Consider the following 19,842-nt stretch of genomic DNA (forward strand, 5'->3'; position numbering starts at 1 on the left):
ATGTTGTCAAAGGCCTTTCCTTCATCTATTGAGATAATCATGTGGTTTCTGTCGTTTCTTCTGTTTATACGCTGCATTACATTTATTGATTTGCGTATTTTGAACCAGACTTGCATCCCAGGGATAAAGCCCACTTGATCATGGTGGATAAGCTTTTTGATGTGCTGCTGGATTCTGTTTGTCTGTATTTTCTTGAGGATTTTTGCATCGATGTTCATCACTGATATTGGTCTAAATTTTGCTTTTTTTGTTGTGTCTCTGCCAGGCTTCAGTGTCAGGATGATGCTGGCCTCCTAAAATGACTTAGAGGGGATTCCCTCTTTTTCTATTGATTGGAATAGTTTCAGAAGGAATGATACCAACTCTTCCTTGTACCTCTGGTAGAATTCAGCTGTGAATCCATCTGGTCCTGGAATTTTTTTGGTTGTATAGCTATCAATTATTTCCTCAATTTCAGAGCCTGTTATTGGTCTATTAAGAGATTCAACTTCTTCCTGGTTTAGACTTGGGAGGTTGTATGTGTTCAGGAATTTATCCATTTCTTCTAGATTTTCAAGTTTATTTGCGTAGAGGTGTTTATAGTACTCTCGGATGGTAGTTTGTATTTCTGTGGGATTGGTGATCGTATTCCCTTTACATTTTTTGTTGCATCTATTTGATTCTTCTATATTTTCTTCTGTATTAGTCTTGCTAGTGGTCTGCCAGTTTTGTTGATGATTTCAAAAAAAAACCAGCTCCTGGATGAACTGATTTTTTGAAGGGCTTTTAGTGTCTCTATCTCCTTCAGTTCTGCTCTGATCATAGTTATTTCTTGCCTTCTGCTAGCTTTTGAATGTGTTTGGTATTGCTTCTCTAGTTCTTTTAATTGTGATATTAGGATGCGAATTAGGTATTTCCTGCTTTCTGTTGTGGGAATTTAGTGCCATAAATTTAGCTCTTCACACTGCTTTGAATGTGTCCCAGATATTCTGGTATGTTCTGTCCGTGATCTCGTTGGTTTCAAAGAACATCTTTATTTCTTCCTTCATTTTGCTGTGTACCCAGTAGTCATTTAGGAACAGGTTGCTCAGTTTCCATGTAGTGTAGCGGTTTTGCGTGAGTTTCCTAATCCTGAGCTCTAGTTTGATTGCACTGTGCTCTGAGAGACAGTTTGCTATAATTTCTGTTCCTTTACATGTGCTGAGGCATGCTTTTGTTCCATCTATGTGGTAAATTTTGGAATAGGTGTGATACGTGGTGCTGAAAAGAATGTATATTCTGTTGATTTGGGATGAAGAATTCTGTAGATGTCTATTAGGTCCGCTAGGTGCAGAGCTGAGTTCAATTCCTGGATATCCTTGTGAACTTTTTGCCTCATTGATCTGTCTAATGTTGACAGTGTGGTGTTACAGTCTCCCATTATTGTGTGTGATTATAAGTATCTTTGTAGGTCACTTAGGACGTGCTTTATGAATCTGGGTGCTACTGTATTGGGTGCCTATATATTTAGGATAGTTAGCTCTTCTTGTTGAATGGATCGCTTTACCATTATGTAATGGCCTTCCGTGTCTCTTTTGATCTTTGTTGGTTTAAAGTCTGTTTTATCAGGACTCGGATTGCAACCCCTGTCTTTTTTTGTTTTCCATTTGCTTGGTAGCTCTTCCTCCATCCCTTTATTTTGAGCCTATGTGTGTCTCTGCACGTGAGATGGGTTTCCTGAATACAGCACAGTGATGGTCTTGACTCTTTATCCAAGTTGTCAGTCTGTGTCTTTTAATTGGAACATTCAGCCCATTTACAATTAAGGTTAATATTGTTATGTGTGAATTTGGTCTTGTCATTATGATGTTAGCTGATTATTTTGCTCATTAGTTGATGAAGTTTCCTCCTAGCCTTGCTGGTCTTCAAATTTGGCATGTAGTGACAGTGGCTGGTACCAGTTGTTCCTTTCCATGTTTAGCACTTCCTTCAGGAGCTCTTTTAGGGCAGGCCTGATGATGACAAAATCTCCCAGCGTTTGCTTGTCCATAAAGGATTTTGTTTCTCTTTCACTTATGAAGCTTAGTTTGGCTGGATATAAAATTCTAGGTTGAAAATTATTTTCTTTAAGAATGTTTAATATTGGCACCCACTCTCTTCTGGCTTGTACGCTTTCTGCTGAGAGATCAGCTGTTAGCCTGATGGGCTTCCCTTTGTGGGTAAACCGACCTTTCTCTCTGGCTGCCCTTAACATTGTTTTCCCCTCATTTCAACTTTGGCAAATCTGAAAATTATGTGTCTTGGAGTTGCCCTTCTCGAGGAGTATCTTTGTGGTGTTCTCTGTGTTTCCTGAATTTGAATGTTGGAATGCTTTGTTAGATTGGGGAAGTTCTCCTGGATAATATTCTGCAGAGAGTTTTCCATCTTTGTTCCATTCTCTCTGTGACTTTCAGGTACACCAATCAGACATAGATTTGGTCTTTTCACATCGTCTCATATTTCTTGGAGCCTTTGTTCACTTCTTTTTATTCTTTTATCTCTAAACTTCTCTTCTCACTTCATTTCATTTGTTTGATTTTCCATCACTAATACCCTTTCTTCCAGTTGATTGAATCAGCTACTGAGGCTTGTGCCTTCCTCAAGTAGATCTTGTGCTTTGGTTTTCAGCTGCATCACGTCCTTTAAGGACTTCTCTCCGTTGGTTATTCTGGATACCCATTCCTCTAATTATTTCCAAGGTTTTTAACTTCTTTGTCATGGGTTTGAACTTCCTCCTTTAGCTCAGAGTAGTTTGATCGTCTGAAGCCTTCTTCCTGCAACTCGTCCAAGCCATTCTACATCCAGCTTTGTTCCATTGCTCGTGAGGAGTTGTGTTCCTTTGGAGGAGGAGAGGTGCTCTGATTTTTAGAGCTTCCATTTTTTCTGCTCTATTTTGTCCCCATCTTTGTGGTTTTAACTATCTTTGGTCTTTGATGATGGTGATGTACAGATGGGGTTTTGGTGTGGATATTCTTTCTGTTTGTTAGTTTTCCTTCTAACAGTCAGGACCCTCAGTTGCAGGTCTGTTGGAGTTTGCTGGAGGTCCACTCCAGACCCTGTTTCCCTGGGTATCAGCAGCAGAGGCTGCAGAACAGCAGATATTGGTGAACAGCAAATGTTGCTGCCTGATCGTTCCTCTGGAAGTTTTGTCTCAGGGAATTACCCGGCCATGTGAGGTGTCATTCTGACCCTACTGATGGGCGCCTCCCAGTTAGGCTACTTGGGGATCAAGGACCAACCTGGGGAGGCTGTCTGTCCGATCTCAGATATCCAGCTGTGTGCTGGGAGAAACACTACTCTCCTCCATGCTGTCAGACAGGGACATTTAAGTCTGTAGAGGTTTCTGCTGCCTTTTGTTTGGCTATACCCTGCCCTCACAGGTGGAATCTACAGAAGCAGGCAGGCTTCCTTGAGCTGCGGGGGGCTCCACGCAGTTTGACCTTCCCAGCCCCTTCCTTTACCTGCTCAAGCCTCAGCAATGGTGGGCGCCCCTCCCTCAGCCTCACTTCCACCTTGCAGTTTGATCTCAGGCTGCCATGCTAGCAATGAGTGAGGCTCTGTGGGCATAGGACCCTGCAACCAATTCACAGGCTATAATATTCTGGTGTGCCATTTGCTAAGACCGTTGGAAAAGTGCAGTGTTAGGGTGGGAGTGACTTGATCTTTCAGGTGCCATCTGTCACACTTTTCTTCGACTAGGAAAGGGAATTCCCTGACCCCTTTTGCTTCCTGGGTGAGGTGATGTCTCACCTTGCTTTGAGTCATACTCGGTACACTGCATCCACTGTCCTGCACCCACTTGATGACACTCCCCAGTGAGATGAACCCGGTACCTCAGTTGGAAATCGAGAAGTCACCCATCTTCTTCCTTCAGGTCTTGAGCTGATCCCTATCCCTAGGATACAATCAAAAAGCATTCTTTTAATAAATACTAAAACTGTAAAGCTTCTTTTAATAAGTCAGCTTGTTCAATGGTGACATTGTAAACTAATTCCATACAAAAAAATCCTGTCATATATACACGTGTATATGTGCTTCAGTGGTCCATACACATCTATGTAAAAAAAAAAAAAAAAAAAAAAAAAGAAATTTTAAAGTACTTATTTTTCTACTTACTTAATTCCAAGCCTCTAGAACATATATCAGAGGAATTATTTAACAAATGGCTACCAATTAGTAAATACACTTCATTTCTTTAAAAACAAATGTGTATTATGTCTTCTTAGAAAATGACAATTTAAACTTTCAGAAATTTTTAGTAAATACTGGTTCTGTAATCATTGTAAAATGTACCCATGAACATCATGTTTAAATTTAAGTAATCTATAAAGCCTAGCTCCCTCAGTGAAAAAACTGTTACAGGTAGTAATAGTAATAGTAACAGTAATAATAATAAAATACTGCAAGCACTTTGAAAAATCAGGTCAGTCACAGGTTTCAATAAATATTTCTCTTTCACTACAAGCTTTACCTGAAGAACTTTGCTTCTACAAATAGTGCCAGCTTCTGTACACCACTTACTGTCTCCAATGCCTCAATTTCACACTCTCTGCATTTTTCCAAGAATGTGTCTTAACAGCAGAGCTCTCCTTTAGTATATTAAGCAAAAAAAAGTTAATCTTGCCTTTTCCTTTTAGGTATTCAATGACATTTTATTAATCTTGTAGGAAAAGCAAGCCCTATATGGGTAGGAGTTCTGCCAAGTGGAGAAGGCCCTAGCATCAACAACAGAGCCTACAGCTCAGGTGCTAAGTGGGAACTAAGGAAGCAGTGTAAATGTGGATAATTACCAGTTTGCTGCTAGTTGCTCACGTTCTGAAACAAATTTTTGATTCAAATGAAAAAGATTTTCCATTGTAGAAATTCACCTCCTTTTGGATCTATCTTAACATTTTTAGAAATTTTTCCTGTTACATCAGTTTCCTCATTTGTTGATTTTTGTTTTCTCTTACTGTCTAATATGCATTGCTTGTGAATGCATTATTTTATTATGTTCGAACGAGGCAGAGAACAAATAATTCTGATCAAAGATGCCCACTATGCAAACTTCTATCAAATTATTTTTTAAATGTGGGTGATAATTGAGCATTGGTTCTACTAACTAACTTTAGCGAAATTGAAAATCCTCTAACCCCAGCTATAATCCTTGAAAATTCGCTTTCATTTGGCTCACTTATTGTAATATCCTAGGATCATTCTTGACTATATTATGACTGGGATCATTCATGACTATATTATGCATACACATTGTGTTTTCTGAAGCACAATGTGTATCCATAATATAGTGTGCCAATGCACCTGTATGCACATGTATTATTGATGCCTTTCAAATGTACTAAGGATCAGCTCTATCCCAAATGCCATTCATTGACTTTTCTCCCTTGGTACCTCCAAAACAGAGGCTGACAAAGGTGTTATTTTTTGACATTCATGTATTACAAAAATGTTGAAAAAGTAATTGGAAGGAAAAACAGAGAAATAGAAAATATATTGTTTAATTTCTAATCATTGATTAACTGAACTGACCTTACTTTATTAATGTTTACCCTAAGTTGAATCAATGGAAATTATATACACTTTTTCAAATCCCTCTGCTTTATGGAAGCCAAAGTTGGAGTTAAGAAATCTTCAAAATATAATATCAAAGAGTTACAATTGTGAGCCACTAAAAATAATTTTATCAACAGATGTTTCAACACTGTTAACTTCTCAAAGGTGTCTGACACTCAAGATTTTAGTATATTTAGCAGCATTTCTAACCTCTCAGCAATAGATGCTAGTAAGAACCTTACCAATACCACTTTCAGTCATGAACCAGGGTTAGAGTGAAATCTAAAGTAAAATCTGCAGACCTATAAAAACCCCAGACAATCACGTGGACTGTCTGTTACATCTATGAGCTTATCCTCTATAATTTTTCCCCTTCTACAGTCTGCTGCAGCCACAGGTAGCTGGATTTTTAAAAACAATTCATACCAGCTTCCACCAGGAATCATTGTACTTATTGATCTTGCTGCATGCTTACATTATTTTCTTATTATTGTCTTTAGATATTTATTTGAAAGTCACTTTGTAAGCCACTTACTGTATATTTGTTTTACAAAAATCAAAGTGTGCTTTATAACAGAAAATCTTAATTCATACATTTTCTACAAAATTGATAATTTGACTTAAAAAAAAAACTTTCTAACATAACCACTAAAACAAAAACCTAACCTCTGGGATTCAAAATTAGAAGTGTAACATTCACTTTAAGTATTTTAAACAAGAGACAAAACATAAACCTCATAAATAACCATAAACTCTGAAATTAGAAAACACTCAGTGATTCATAGACAAAAATAAAAGCAAAACTGCAGGGATGGCAGTTTCAAAACATTCCAAGAAAAAAAAAAAGTTTCAAACCATCAAAGACACTCTGGACCCTGAAAATCAATAGTTTATATCAACCAAGTAAACATTTAATCCAGAAAGACAATTATAAAATCGTAAATTTTTTTTTCTTTAAGGATTGTTATATCACCTCCTAGGCACAAATGAAACCTTCAGAACTGAAGTCCACACTGTCAAAATGAGGACTTGATTCCTGCTCCTGGAAAAAGGAAAGAAGCACTTATGTGCTAAATTGTATTTTTTTTCCCCAGTCTTTCTAGAGGACATATGAAAATTTGATAAAATAAACATTTATTTCTCCTTTGCCTAACTCAGAAGTCACTACTGATTGGAAATTCCAGGAATTTGTCACAAATATTTAAGTTGCTGTGTACAAAAATACGGTTTTTTTACACTAGGTTAAGCATAAACAGGAACAAAAGTTAGATTAGTATTTGTAAAAATCTGAGTATTCAAAAGCAGTTTAACATACTGAAGCACTTAGAAAAATCATGCATATTTTTACAACAGTAACATTCTAAAAGAAATGTAAAACAATATACTTTAACCCTCAAGTTTCTCTGTAGCTTCAGAGTGAGAAGAAAGTGAATGTTAGGAGAGAGAGATAAACAATCCCCCTGAGAGTTAAAGGAGAATGTTAATACATACCCTGTATTTAAAAGTGATAGTTTTCATATTGCTCTTATTCAAAGTGCCAATGGAATGCAAGCTAAGCTTTTAATAACTAACCCATTGCATTTCAGAAATAACAAAAAACATTCAGAGTTAGCACATTATGACATTTCAAATGCAGAGGTAACTTTCAGTGTTAGCACATTATGACATTTCAAATATAGTTTTCTGAAAAGCAGAAACACAAAAACAAACAGAAAGTTATAAACAATGTAAACTAAATGCAGGAATTAAGTGTGTCCCAAATTTTATAGACAAAGAACTAAAAACAGCAGTCTTAAGTAGGTCTAAAGAGAAATGATAGACAAATGATCAAAGAATCACATGAGAGCGTCAGTGAGACAAATTACAAAAGAACCCTTAAAAAAATGGGATAACTACCGAAATAAAGTCTATAATAAAGGGGTTTAACAGCACATTTGAGCAGGTAAATATTCGTTCAATCTGAAGGAATAAAAACTGAAAACACAGTCTGAGGATTAAAATTTAAAAAGAAAGTAAAAAAAAAAAAAATCAAGAGTAAATAGAACACCATGAGGTGTACTGGTACATGCAATATGGACATCTGATAAATGAAGAATAACAGAAGCCAAAAATTTGTAAGGCAAAAATGGCTGAACATTTCCTGAACTTAAAAATCTCAATCTAAAGATGAAAGAGGACAAAAATCTTTAACCACAATATAGTCAATGATAGCCACATCAGAAAACATTATAGGCAATCAAGAGCCAATACAAAGAAAATTGTAAAAGCAGATAAGGAATAGCAATTTGCTAAGTACAAGAAGGTCTTGATTAAAGTAACAAATGATTGTTCAGCTGAAACCATGAAGTCAGAAGGTGGTGGGATATCGAAGTTTAACAGAAAAATGCTATCAAACCTGATATATATAACTGGTAAAATGAAATTCAAGCAAACATGTCTGGGTAAAGAAGAGCTAAAGGAAATTGTGACTAAAGCTTCTCTACAAGAAAAATGCTATTACTATTTCAACCCTGGCAAACTTAACTGTTAATGAACAGTCTGTGTGGACAGATATAATCACAAACAATAATATAAATTGAGAAGGATGGACAACTACAAGAGCAGCGTATTTTTACATTGTCGACATTAAACACTAAATTATTCGCACAAGTTAGTATTGTTCATAGTAGGCTATTTTAAGATTTCAATAATAATTGAAATCCCAAATACACCTAATTGTAATATAAAAAATACAACAGAAGGTTTTAAAATATTAGCCAAATTTTTTAAACGAGCAAAAAATAAATTCGGGATCAAGCAGAAGAAAGAGTGTATGAAAAACATGTAAGTCAACGTCAGAGTATGTAACATTTTACTTGTAAGAACTGTAAATGTGAGCTCTTGCTTAAAAAGTCACACATTGTTGCAAGTGTACATTTAAACGAAGGAGTCACATTTGTGACTTCTATGGGAGGCATGCTTTAGGTGTAAAGACAAATAGGCCAAAGTAAAATGATAGTAAATTCTGGGAAAGTTATGCAATGTACAACGGATCACCGTATATCTGTCTGTTCAAGTATACAATAGGTGCAGTGGAAGGATTAGTATGATGCAATTACTATAGAATTCCGAGTCTACATGAAGTTTTCCAGCTTCCAAAAAAAGATTTGCAAAGTAAATAAAAATTAAATTTCATCAATTTTCTAGCCCAGATCAGCAGCAGCTACTTATTCTTTATTAACCACCTCTGTGGGATGCGGCCTTCCAAATATTTCTGGAGCAGCTTACAAGAGCCATGGTAAACAGAAGGGACTCTGTCCTCCAAATCTCAGGAGGACTCACTTGCCGATTGCTGCTTCTGCTTATGGAGGTCCCGACAGAGGTGAATAGTCATTGTTTTATTCCCTAAACATTATGCAGGCTCTTTGTCCCTCTGTGCAACCAACTTTCAGTAGATTTAAAAAGCAAAAATATTTTTTTCCTGATTGTTCTTCTTTTTCTCTGAAGACATTTGTAGACTAAAACTTTCAAAATTAATCATATATAATTAATCATATATAAAATAATATATATTATATAATATAATATATTACATATTATATATAATATATAACATATTAAATTATACATTATATATAATATAGACTTATATATAGTATTATATATTATGTAACATAATATTATATATAATATCATATATAATTATATTATATTATATAATTAATATATACTATATATCATATATATCATATGATATATAATACATATATTATATATACTATATATAATATATGTATTATGTATAGTATATATGATATATATCATATATTGTATATTATATATCATATATACATATCATATGTAATATATAATATATTATATATACTATATCTGATATACTATATATGATATATAATATATCTGATATAGTATATATAAATCATATATATTAATTATATATACACACACAAATATATATATATATAAAATGAAATGTGGTTTTAACGATACATGCCCCAAAACAATGTGCCTCAAAAAAGACCCCAGAATAAGCTCACTACAGCTGATTTACAGGAGGGAAAGAGCCTATGTAATGAATAAACAAAACGCTACCAAACCATAGAAGTAGAAAATCTTATTTTCAAAGTTACAGCACTTTAAAATTTCAATGCTCTTTTTCACCCCCGGCAAAATCACAAACTACAGAGTGAAATAGGGAAGTATGTCTCATTTTAAGAACAACTACAAAAAAAACTACGAAAAAATAAGCTTTTTTGACAGCCCAAATGGCAGCCTTACCAAAATGTAATATTTAAAATTTAGATACTTAATAAGCTAATAGAATAAACAAAGAAGCACAAACAATTATGAACAAAAATTATTAATCTAAAGAGTAAAATTATTTTAAAACCTAAAGAATTCTAGAGATAAACTGTACAGTGAAATCGAGAAATATGGCTCATTTTAACAATTAAAAAGAAATTATGATCTGAAAGTTTTTTTAGACAGCACAAATGGTGGTCTTACTAAAACATAATATTCAGAATTAAGTTTCAGAGTCAGCTAATAGAAGAAACAAAAGAAGCACAAAAAGTTGTGAACAAATTTAATTAAAAAAGTAAAATTATTTTAAAACCTAAAAGAGTCTAGAGATAAAAGTAAAAAAAAAAAATCACTACAGATATTTAAAAGCAGACTTGAGCTGGGGGAAGAACACACTATCAGCAAACCAAAGAAAGGGTGTTAATATTATTAAGTTAGGAAATGATAGAAAAAAAAGTAAAGTAATGAGAACAAAGCCTAAAATGCTGTGGAACACTATCAAGCAGCCATATTATGCATACTGGAATTTCAAAGGGTGACAAAAAGAATCAGGAAGACTATTTAGAAACAATAATGGTAAAGAATGTCAAACGCAACAAACTCCAAGTAAGAGAAACTCCAAGAAACAAACTCAAATTATATGATAATTAAACCCTTTGAAAGAAAGATAGAGAAACTCTTGGAAGCAACAAAAGAAGTGGCTAGTAACGTTCCAAGAACCCTCAAAATTAATCAGCAATCTTACCTGAAAACTCAGCGGACAGAAAGCAATAGATTAACATATTCCAAATGATGTAAGAAGAAACTTTTGAACAGAAATCTGATGTTCAAAACATTGTCCCTTATAAGTGAGGGAGAAATCATGACATTTCCAGATAAAAGCTGGGACATTTCACCAGTAGACTATCTTTTTAAAAAATGCCTTATAGGATACTTCAGAGTAAAATGAACAGACAATAAAGAGCGGTATGAATGAATATATATTACGGTAAAGATAAATGTAGAAGATATGATAAAACATAAAAAATAAGAGCGCACACCTCCACAATTTTTTTCCCATGTAATTTAAAACAAAAATATACTTAATAAAAATACTATAACTAACTTGTGTTTTTGACATACAATGCATAAAGGTATGATTTTGAGAACTCAATAAGAAAATCATGGGGGTGAAGCTCTACAGCGTTAAGGGATTTGTGTGTTATTGAAAGTAAGCTAGTATAATCTTAAAAGTGGAATAACTTTAGAGTATTCAATGTAATCACAGTATCAATGACAATTAAAAAAGAAAAAGAATAACAGGCAGGTGTAAAGCTTTCTGTACCACACCAGAAAGTAGGAGATGTGGATTTAGTTACTCTCACTTGAGGCTACCAAGCCAGCTACCATGTACCATGAGACAAAGCCCAAGCTGTCCCACCAGGGTGTAAGTGTGGTGAGCCTAAAGCACATGGTATAGCTGCTATTTCAAACAATTTTCACTACACCAGTGGCGATGAAATAGAATAGGCTCATCCATATGCAGAACCTGGTGAAGAACTGGAGGCAGAAAGAAGTGGATTACAGGTGTGACCCTGTAATCCCAGCACTTTGCAAGGCTGGGGCGGGCAGATCACGAGTTCAGGAGATTGAGACCATCCTGGCTAATACAATGAAAACCTGTTCCTACTAAAAATCATAAAGTTAGCCAGGTGTGGTGGCAGGCCCCTGTAATCTCATCTACTCTGGAGGCTGAGGCGGGAGAATCACATGAACCCAGGACGCGGAGGTTGCAGTGAGCCAAGATTGTGCAACTGTGCCACTGTACCCCTGCCTGAGTGATAGCTCAAGACTTTGTCTAAAAAAAGAAAAATAAATAAAATTTGGTGTTGGAAAGGTTAGGAAGAAACAGTATGACACTTGGGAACCAGAGCAGCACTGGGGAAAAATGTATATATGACTTTAACAGATGACAGACTAAAAAACAGAAAAAATAAAAAAGTGGCATGGACCAGAACAACTAGAACTTTTTCAAACAATACCAGAAGATGAACTTCTATATCTACCAAGCCCAACTTTTCTAAGAATGCTCCTAAAACTCTAGCGTCTGGCCAACACCACAAATTCAAAAGCAGCCAGTTATGTGCTGCCAGCCAGAATGTTAGCAGTAATCCAGGGTCACGTCTGTCTGACGCAAAGAATATGGAGCTACTATATTCAACTATCAAGAAAGACACTTGCCCCTCACAGCCCTAGTCACAAAAGAACACAGTGAGTGGCATTCAGGAACTCAAGAATCTGGACCCTATTGCAGCAGATCAGCAGGATACAGTGGTCTTCAAGGAGGAGGAAGGGAATCTCATCAGGGCTTTATCAGATCCCAGGGCAGGACAGTGTGGAATAGAGAACAAGACCCAGATTCACCCACTGTTTTCTCAGAAGTCTGGCTCAGTTACTGCTTCCATGGCTGCAGACTCAGCTACCAAAAAAGCTACAGTGTTATTAATGGGGCTATTAGCAGCCAATGGAGAAACAGACATGCTTATATTAGTTGCAAGAGTGAAAGGTGGACAAAGAAATGTTACTGACAATGGCAGAGACCAGCCTTTTATCAAGAAGATGTACTTCACCAGAGGGCTAACAGAAAATGCCAGCACATACAGATATATTGTAGTGAAGAAAGAGGATGGATTCACCCAGATGTTGCTATAAACTAGATCAACATACAAAAATGCACTGAATATAGAAGTAATTAAAGAAATGGTTAATGCTCAGAATAGGGCTGCTGTGGGTGGGAGCAAGCTTGTGCTGTTCAGTGCAGGTGGAAGTGTCCTTTGCTGTGGTCTCGATTTTGAGTACTTTCTGAAGTATTTAAGGAAGGACAGAAACAGAACAAGCCTTGAAGTGGTGAACACCATCAAGAACACTGTGAATAATTTCAATCAATTTTAAAAGCCTATTTTTATATCAGTCAGCAGCCCATCCTTTGGAATAGGTGCATCCACACTGCCTCTTTGTGATTTCTTCTGAGCTAATGAAAAGGCTTGGTTTCAAATCCCTTATATGACATCTGGACAGAGTCCAGATGGCTGTTGTGTTACTTTAGCTCCTACTTGAACTTTGCATCGTCCAGCCTCCTTAATTATTGTGACCATGAGACATTGCTTCATCCTTTGATTGGTCCCAGCCCAAGGTCTCGGGCCAAGCTGTCACTTCAGCTCCTTTCTTGGTCCAGGGCAAAGTTCCAAGGCTGAGACTTGTAGCTTCTACAAATCATCACTTCAGCTCCAGGTGAATCCAAGACCAAGTTTCAGGGCCAAGCCGAATAATGCTTACTCCAAAAACACTAAGCACATTCCTTTACTTCTCTGCCTTTAGAAACTGTAAAGCACAGTCTCATAATAGGTAAACCACTCACATTCCACCCCCATTGTGAAGAGTTTTTTACTTTCACTTGTAAAAGTTTTGATTCAACCTTTTTGCATCCACCCTCCTTAATTTTCTTGGCCATGAGACAAAGAACTCTGTGTGATACCTCACATTTAGAGATTTCTAGATTGTAGTGCACTAATGAGACCACAATGATTGAAGTCTGGGAATTGAGCTATGGGATGCATCAGCCTTGCGAGACCAACTGACAAACTGTCCCCACACTGTGATACATACCCTTGGGGGCATTCACCCATATAGTGGTCATGAACAGAGTCTGAAAAGGGGCAAGGTAAATTGATACAGCCTAGAAACCTGAGGGACACCATCAAGCAGCCACACATATGCATTTTGAAAGATCGGAGGAAGAGACAAAAGATCATGGAGACTATTTAGCAAAATAGTCATAAAGAATGCAACAATTTAAGACAATAAGTAAGCACCCAAGAAGCTCAACAGACTCCAAGTAACAAAAACTCAAAGAAACAAACGCAAAGTTACCTGATAATTAAACTGTCTAAAACAAACACAAAGAGAATCTTGAGGATTTTCAAAGGAAGTAGGGGAAGTAGCTAGTCATGTAAAAGGGACCCTAAAAATAGACAGTGGATTGCTTATCTTAACAACCACTGAAAAGCAGTAGATTACTTATCTGAAAACTAAGACGATAGAAAGCAGTAGACTAATATGTTCCAAGTGATGTCAGAAAAAACTGTCAAACCTAAACCTTATGATCCACCAAATTGTCCATCAAACGTGAGGGACACATTATGACATTCCCACATAAAAGCTGGCACCCTTTTCAAGTAGACTACCCTTTAAGAAATGTCTCATGGAGTACTTCAGGGTAGAATGGACAGACACTCAAAAGCAGTATGAACAAACAAAGGTTAAGGTAAAGATAAATATATGTACAAATATATAAGATGCAACATTTGGCCGGGCACGGTGGCTCACGCCTGTAATCCCAGCACTTTGGGAGGTTGAGGTGTGTGGATCACGAGGTCAGGAGATCGAGACAATCCTGGCTAACACGGTGAAACCCAGTCTCTCCTAAAAGTACAAAAAATTCGACAGGCAAGGTGGCAGGCGCCTGTAGTCTCAGCTACTTGGGAGGCTGACACAGGAGAATGGCATGAATCCGGGAGATGGAGCTTTCAATGAGCCAAGATAGCACCACTGAGCTCCAGCCTGGGTGACAGGGTGAGACTCCATATCAAAAAGAAAAAAAAAAAATTAACAACATGCACCTCCACAAGTTGTTCTCCACGTACCTTAAAACACAAATATATTTAATTTAAAAAAGCACTTCTAATTTGTGTTTTTGACATAAAATGAATAAAGGTATAATTTTGAGGACTCAGTAAGTGAAATAGTGGAGGTAAATTATACAGGAGTAAAGGTTTTGTATGTTACTGAAGGAACGCTAGTGTAACATTAAAAATGTTAGAACATTAGAATGTTCCATACAATCGTCATAGCAACCACAATTAAACAAACAAACACAAAGGAGTAACAGGAAGGAAGAAAGCTTTCTGTTCTACACCAGAAGGTTGTGGCTGTGGATTTAGCTACTCTCACCTGAGGCTACTGAGCAAGCTCTCATGCACCATAGCATAGCTGCTATTTCACACAATTTTCAATACACCAGTGGTGACGAAATAGAAGAGGTTCATCCATACGCAGAAGCTGGTGAAGAACTGGAGGCAGAAAGGAGTGGCTATGTAGAGACACAACTGAAACAATGTTGGCACAGCAACTGCTCCAATCCTGTCTCTTTCCTCATGGCTTCCCAGGAGTTTGAGGTTGAAAGTATTGTTGACAAAAGACAAGATAAAAATGGGAATACAGAGTGTTTGATTCAGTGGAAAGCTTACGACAAACAGGATGACACTTGGGAACCAGAGCAGCACCTCACGGACTGTGAAAAATGTATACATGATTTTAATAGACGACAGACTGAAAAACGGAAGAAACTGACATGGACTAGAACCAGTAGAATTTTTTCAAACAATGTCAGAAGAAGAACTTCCAGATCTACAAAAGCGAGCTATTCTAAGAACTCTCCTAAAACGCTAGTGACTGATAGACACCACAGATCCAAAAATAGCAAGTTATTTGCTGCCAGCAAGATCGTTAGGAGGAAGGCAGCTTCAATTCTCTCCAACACACAGAATATGGAGATAATAAATTCAACTATCAAGATCCTTGCACCTGACAGCCCCTTTAACAACAAGAAAACTGTGAGTGGCTTTCAGAAACATGGGAAACTGGACCCTGTTGCAGCAGATCAGTAGGACACGGTGGTCTTCAAGGTGACAGAAGGGAAATTCCTCCAGGACAATTTATCACGTCCTGGTGCAGAACAAACTGGAACAGAGAACAAGACTCAGATACACCCACCAATGTCACAGATGTCTGGCTCAGTTACTGCTTCCATGGCCACAGTTTCAGTCATCCAAAAAGGTATAGTGGTATTAATAGACTCATTAGCAGCCAATGGAACAACAGAGGTGCATACCTCAGTTTCAAAGGTGAAAGGTGCGCAAAGAAATATTACTGATGACAGCAGAGACCAGCCTTTTATCAAGAAGACGTACTTTACCGTAAGGTTAACAGAAAGTGCCAGCACATACAGAGACATTGTAGTGAAGAAAGAGGATGGATTCACCCAGATAGTGCTATCAACTAGATCGACAGAAAAAAAATGCACTGAATACAGAAGCAATTAAAGAAATGCTTAAAGCTCTGAATAGTGCTGCTGTGGATGACAGCAAGCTCGTGCTGTTCAGTACAGCTGGAAGTGTCTTTTGTTGCAGTCTTGATTTTGGGTACTTTGTGACACACTTAAGGAATGACAGAAACAGAGCAAGCCTTGAAATGGTGGACACCATCAAGTAATTTGTGAATACTTTTATTCAATTTAAAAAGCCTATTGTTGTATCAGTCAATGGCCCTGCCATTGGACTAGGTGCATCCATCCTGCCTCTTTGTGATCTCGTGTGGGCTAATGAAAAGGCTTGGTTCCAAACCCCTTATATGACCTTTGGACAGAGTCCAGATGGCTGTTCAACTATTACATTTCAAAAAATGATGGGTAAAGCATCTGCCAATGAAATGTTATTTGCTGGGCGAAAGCTGACAGCACGGGAGTCATGTGCCAAAGGCCTGGTCTCTCAGGTATTTTTGAGTGGAACTTTCACCCAAGAGGTTGTGATTCAAATTAAGGAGCTTGCCTCATATAATCAAATTGTACTGGAAGAATCTAAGGCCCTTGTTCGCTGTAATATTAAGTTGGAGTTGGAACAGGCCAATGAGAGAGAGTGTGAGGTACTGAGGAAGATCTGGAGCTCAGCCCAAGGGATAGAATCCATGTTAAAGTATGTTGAAAATAAAACTGATGAGTTTTAATTGTCAGTCTGTCTGCTTAGGACGCGAGAACTAAGCTGAACCAAATGCATCATGAGTTGCAAGATGCCCTAATCCATCTTCACAGCCCAAAACAGTTTCACCCATAGCTAAGGCTTGGAAACAAAACCGGAAATGTCCAAGCCAGGTATTGAAATTATTACATCATTTTTAAGCACTGTAGTTTTAAAAGAAATAATAAAACAGCTTGTTTGCCCAAATGTGGTTATTTTATGCTCACATAAACTCAAATATAAAAGCAGACTGTTGGGTACTAGATTCTTCTTGGAAGCCCTAATGTGTATCTATGGCTACTACTATATATAAGACCAGAGTTGTGTTTTATTGGATGTTTATGACAGAGAATCCTGTAATAATGTTGATTTTTCTTATTTTTGTATGCTACAATACCTCTACTGGGTTATAAGGCAGCCTTAGCTTCCCTCCCAGAAGGACACAGAACTGTATGAGATGGTGCCCTTGACTTTACAGTGGCACAAGCACTTCAGAGACACACAATTATAAATTAAAAGACTTTTCTTTTAGAATAAATATTTCTGGCACAAAATTCACTGATGATCATTCTCCTAAACTGAACATATGACTAGAATTTGTGGTGAGATAACACTTGATTTTATTTTCCTTTATAAATGCCTAGTTCTTACCCAGTTAACAAAAGAAAACTTTATCTCTCTAAAGTAAAACTTGTTGCACCTTATTAGTGAATTATGGAATCATTTTTGTGGAAATATCCAGGTTCTAATGTTTGTAATGTGAAGATTTAGGTTACCTTAGAGTGTGCTCTTGTTAATAAGTTAAAATTCTGGACACATTATTAAAGGCAGAAACTTCTTTCAAAACAAAGACACCTACACTCTGTATGGCCTTTAAAAGTATCAGTGTCTCTTTTTATGAGCACACAAATTTCTAGAACACTGTATGTGTTCAGTTACCCAAAAGCTCTATGAATACTGTCTTGCTGATTTTTATCGAGGCTCCATTACATAGGCATAATTGAATAATCCACCGGCCACTGGTGATGAATGTCATCTTTGTCACAAGATCTCTAGGGTGTCGCTTCACCAGCCAACAGTCTCTGTGGATGATGTCACCTTTGTGCAAGTTTCCCTTGAGCCTGCTTGTCTAATTTTACACACCCATCTTACAGCCTGCACTCAACTCAAACTATGGGCTTAGGTTTCAGTTTGCTATGGATGTGCCAGGCACAGAATGGAGGCAGATGCATGAGTGAGTGTTGGTTGAGTCCAGCCACTGCACACAGTTTTGCATGTTATCTGTGATGAGGTAAGCAGGTCAGGTGCTCGTACAGGTGACAATTCCCTGCAGATCTTTAGGTGAATCAGGCATACCACAAGCTTTCTCTTCTGCAGGCACTGAAGAATGCAGTGTCATCCAAAAAAGAATAAATGCCAGAAAATGCAAAGACCCAAAGACGTCATCTCAGCCCTGGTTTGGGAAAGGTTTAGATCTAGGATATCTAAAGGGCAAATGTCCTGCTTTCTTTTTTCTTCTACTTTTCTTTTTTTCTTTTTCTTATCTATGGAATCACTATGGCTTAAATTAGGTTTTTCAAAGGGCTGTGTCTCTCTTTCTACTGGAGATTAGGATCTTGTCTTTTCTTCACTCTTTCTCTCTTTGACTGCTTTTCTCTCTTTGACATGCTATAGAAGAAATGTGTTTTGGCCCAGCATCTTTCTGTTGACTGTAGGGCTATTTGTCAGAAACAGTAAGATTTTGGCTTAGCAATAACATAACGTCTTCCTATTTAAGACCCCCCAAAAAAGGGCTAGATATTAGGGAGTCTCTATATATGTATTGATGTATCATAAAACTTCCCCAAGTCTTTATTTATTTAAGGCACTGTAATGAAAAAGAAACTTGCACTTTACTGGCACCTCATTCATTGAGCATTTCCTATAGGGGTAGTAAGGAACATGGAGGGTTGGATGTAAAAACTGGAAAAGCTGATGATGATGCGACTAAAAGATTCTCTACATCAAGAAGATGAGAAAACCTGGAGTAAGAAAATTTTGTTTTGATTGTTTCCAGGGAGAATGTTTCTCTGATGTTTGTGAGTTGTTTCTTGTGGGCTTTTCTGATATGACTGCTAAGAAGGCATGAACAATTTTACAATATTTACAAAGATGTTGGTTGTTTCACGGGGCAAAAAGCCTTGCACGTAGGAAACTTCAAAGAATGTGCCTTCAACCCTCAGAAACTTTCTAGGTCTTCAATAATATTGACAAAGAAAAGCAATATAGTTGTGGTGGATTATTGGGAAAATTTCCACAGGCAGAGAAACAGCCTGGACTATCAGGCTGCAGAGAGAATTTTAAGAATCCTGTACAATCCCATGGCCCAACCAAATAATTTTTTTTTTAAAGCCCAACTTTTCTGTGTGTGTGCTTAAGACATGCCCACAGCTACTCAGATAAAAAAACAAGACCACGCATTAAAATGTTGTGTCTTTTGTGTAACCAGATTGCTTCCAGGAAATAGTCTCTTTTTCAGAACATGTACATATTGGACTCCAGTGTGTTACAAAGGGCACCTTATATTACCAAACATGCTTCAGGCTCTGAGCCAAATTTCTGTAAATTATTATTTTAGCCTCTGGTCTCATGCCAAGGTCCTGGGCCATGCTTTCACTTTAGCTCTTGTGTGGCTCAGGGCCAAGTCCCTGAGCCAAGCTGAGTCATTGCATCAGCTATTAATAGTTCCAGGCACAAGGACCCAGGAAAGATAAGTAGTACTTTCTTCAAAAGTAGTTAGTACATTTTCTTTCTTCTGAGTCCATAAAAATATCAGATTCTTTCTCAGAGTGGGCGACTGACTCTACTCCACCAGAAGTTAACATATTACACATTTGCTATCATCTCCCCTTTTGCATTCATAATTTTTAATTTTCTTGAGATTAAAAAAATCTGTGTGTCACCTGATAGATTTTGGTTCACGGGGGCACAGCAAGGTTTGTTTTTGGTTCATGGACTGGGAAAGGCTTTAATTAAAAAGGTCACTAGTAGCTGGGCATGGTGGCTCATGAGTGTTATCACAGCACTGTGGGTGGCCAATGCAGGCAGATCACAAGGAGATCGAGATCGAGATGATCCTGGCTAACATGGTGAAGCTCCCATGAAGTCTATTAAAAATACAAAA

General features: G+C 37.2%; 1 pseudogene; it reads left to right on the forward strand.

The window, feature by feature from the left end:
- The first annotated feature begins 14,815 nt into the window (after positions 1–14,815).
- Positions 14,816–16,792, forward strand: LOC129053450 (testis-specific chromodomain protein Y 1-like; annotated as a pseudogene).
- The last annotated feature ends 3,050 nt before the right edge of the window (positions 16,793–19,842 follow it).

The sequence above is a fragment of the Pongo abelii genome, chromosome Y, assembly GCF_028885655.2.
Source record: "Pongo abelii isolate AG06213 chromosome Y, NHGRI_mPonAbe1-v2.0_pri, whole genome shotgun sequence".
Lineage (NCBI taxonomy): Eukaryota > Metazoa > Chordata > Mammalia > Primates > Hominidae > Pongo > Pongo abelii.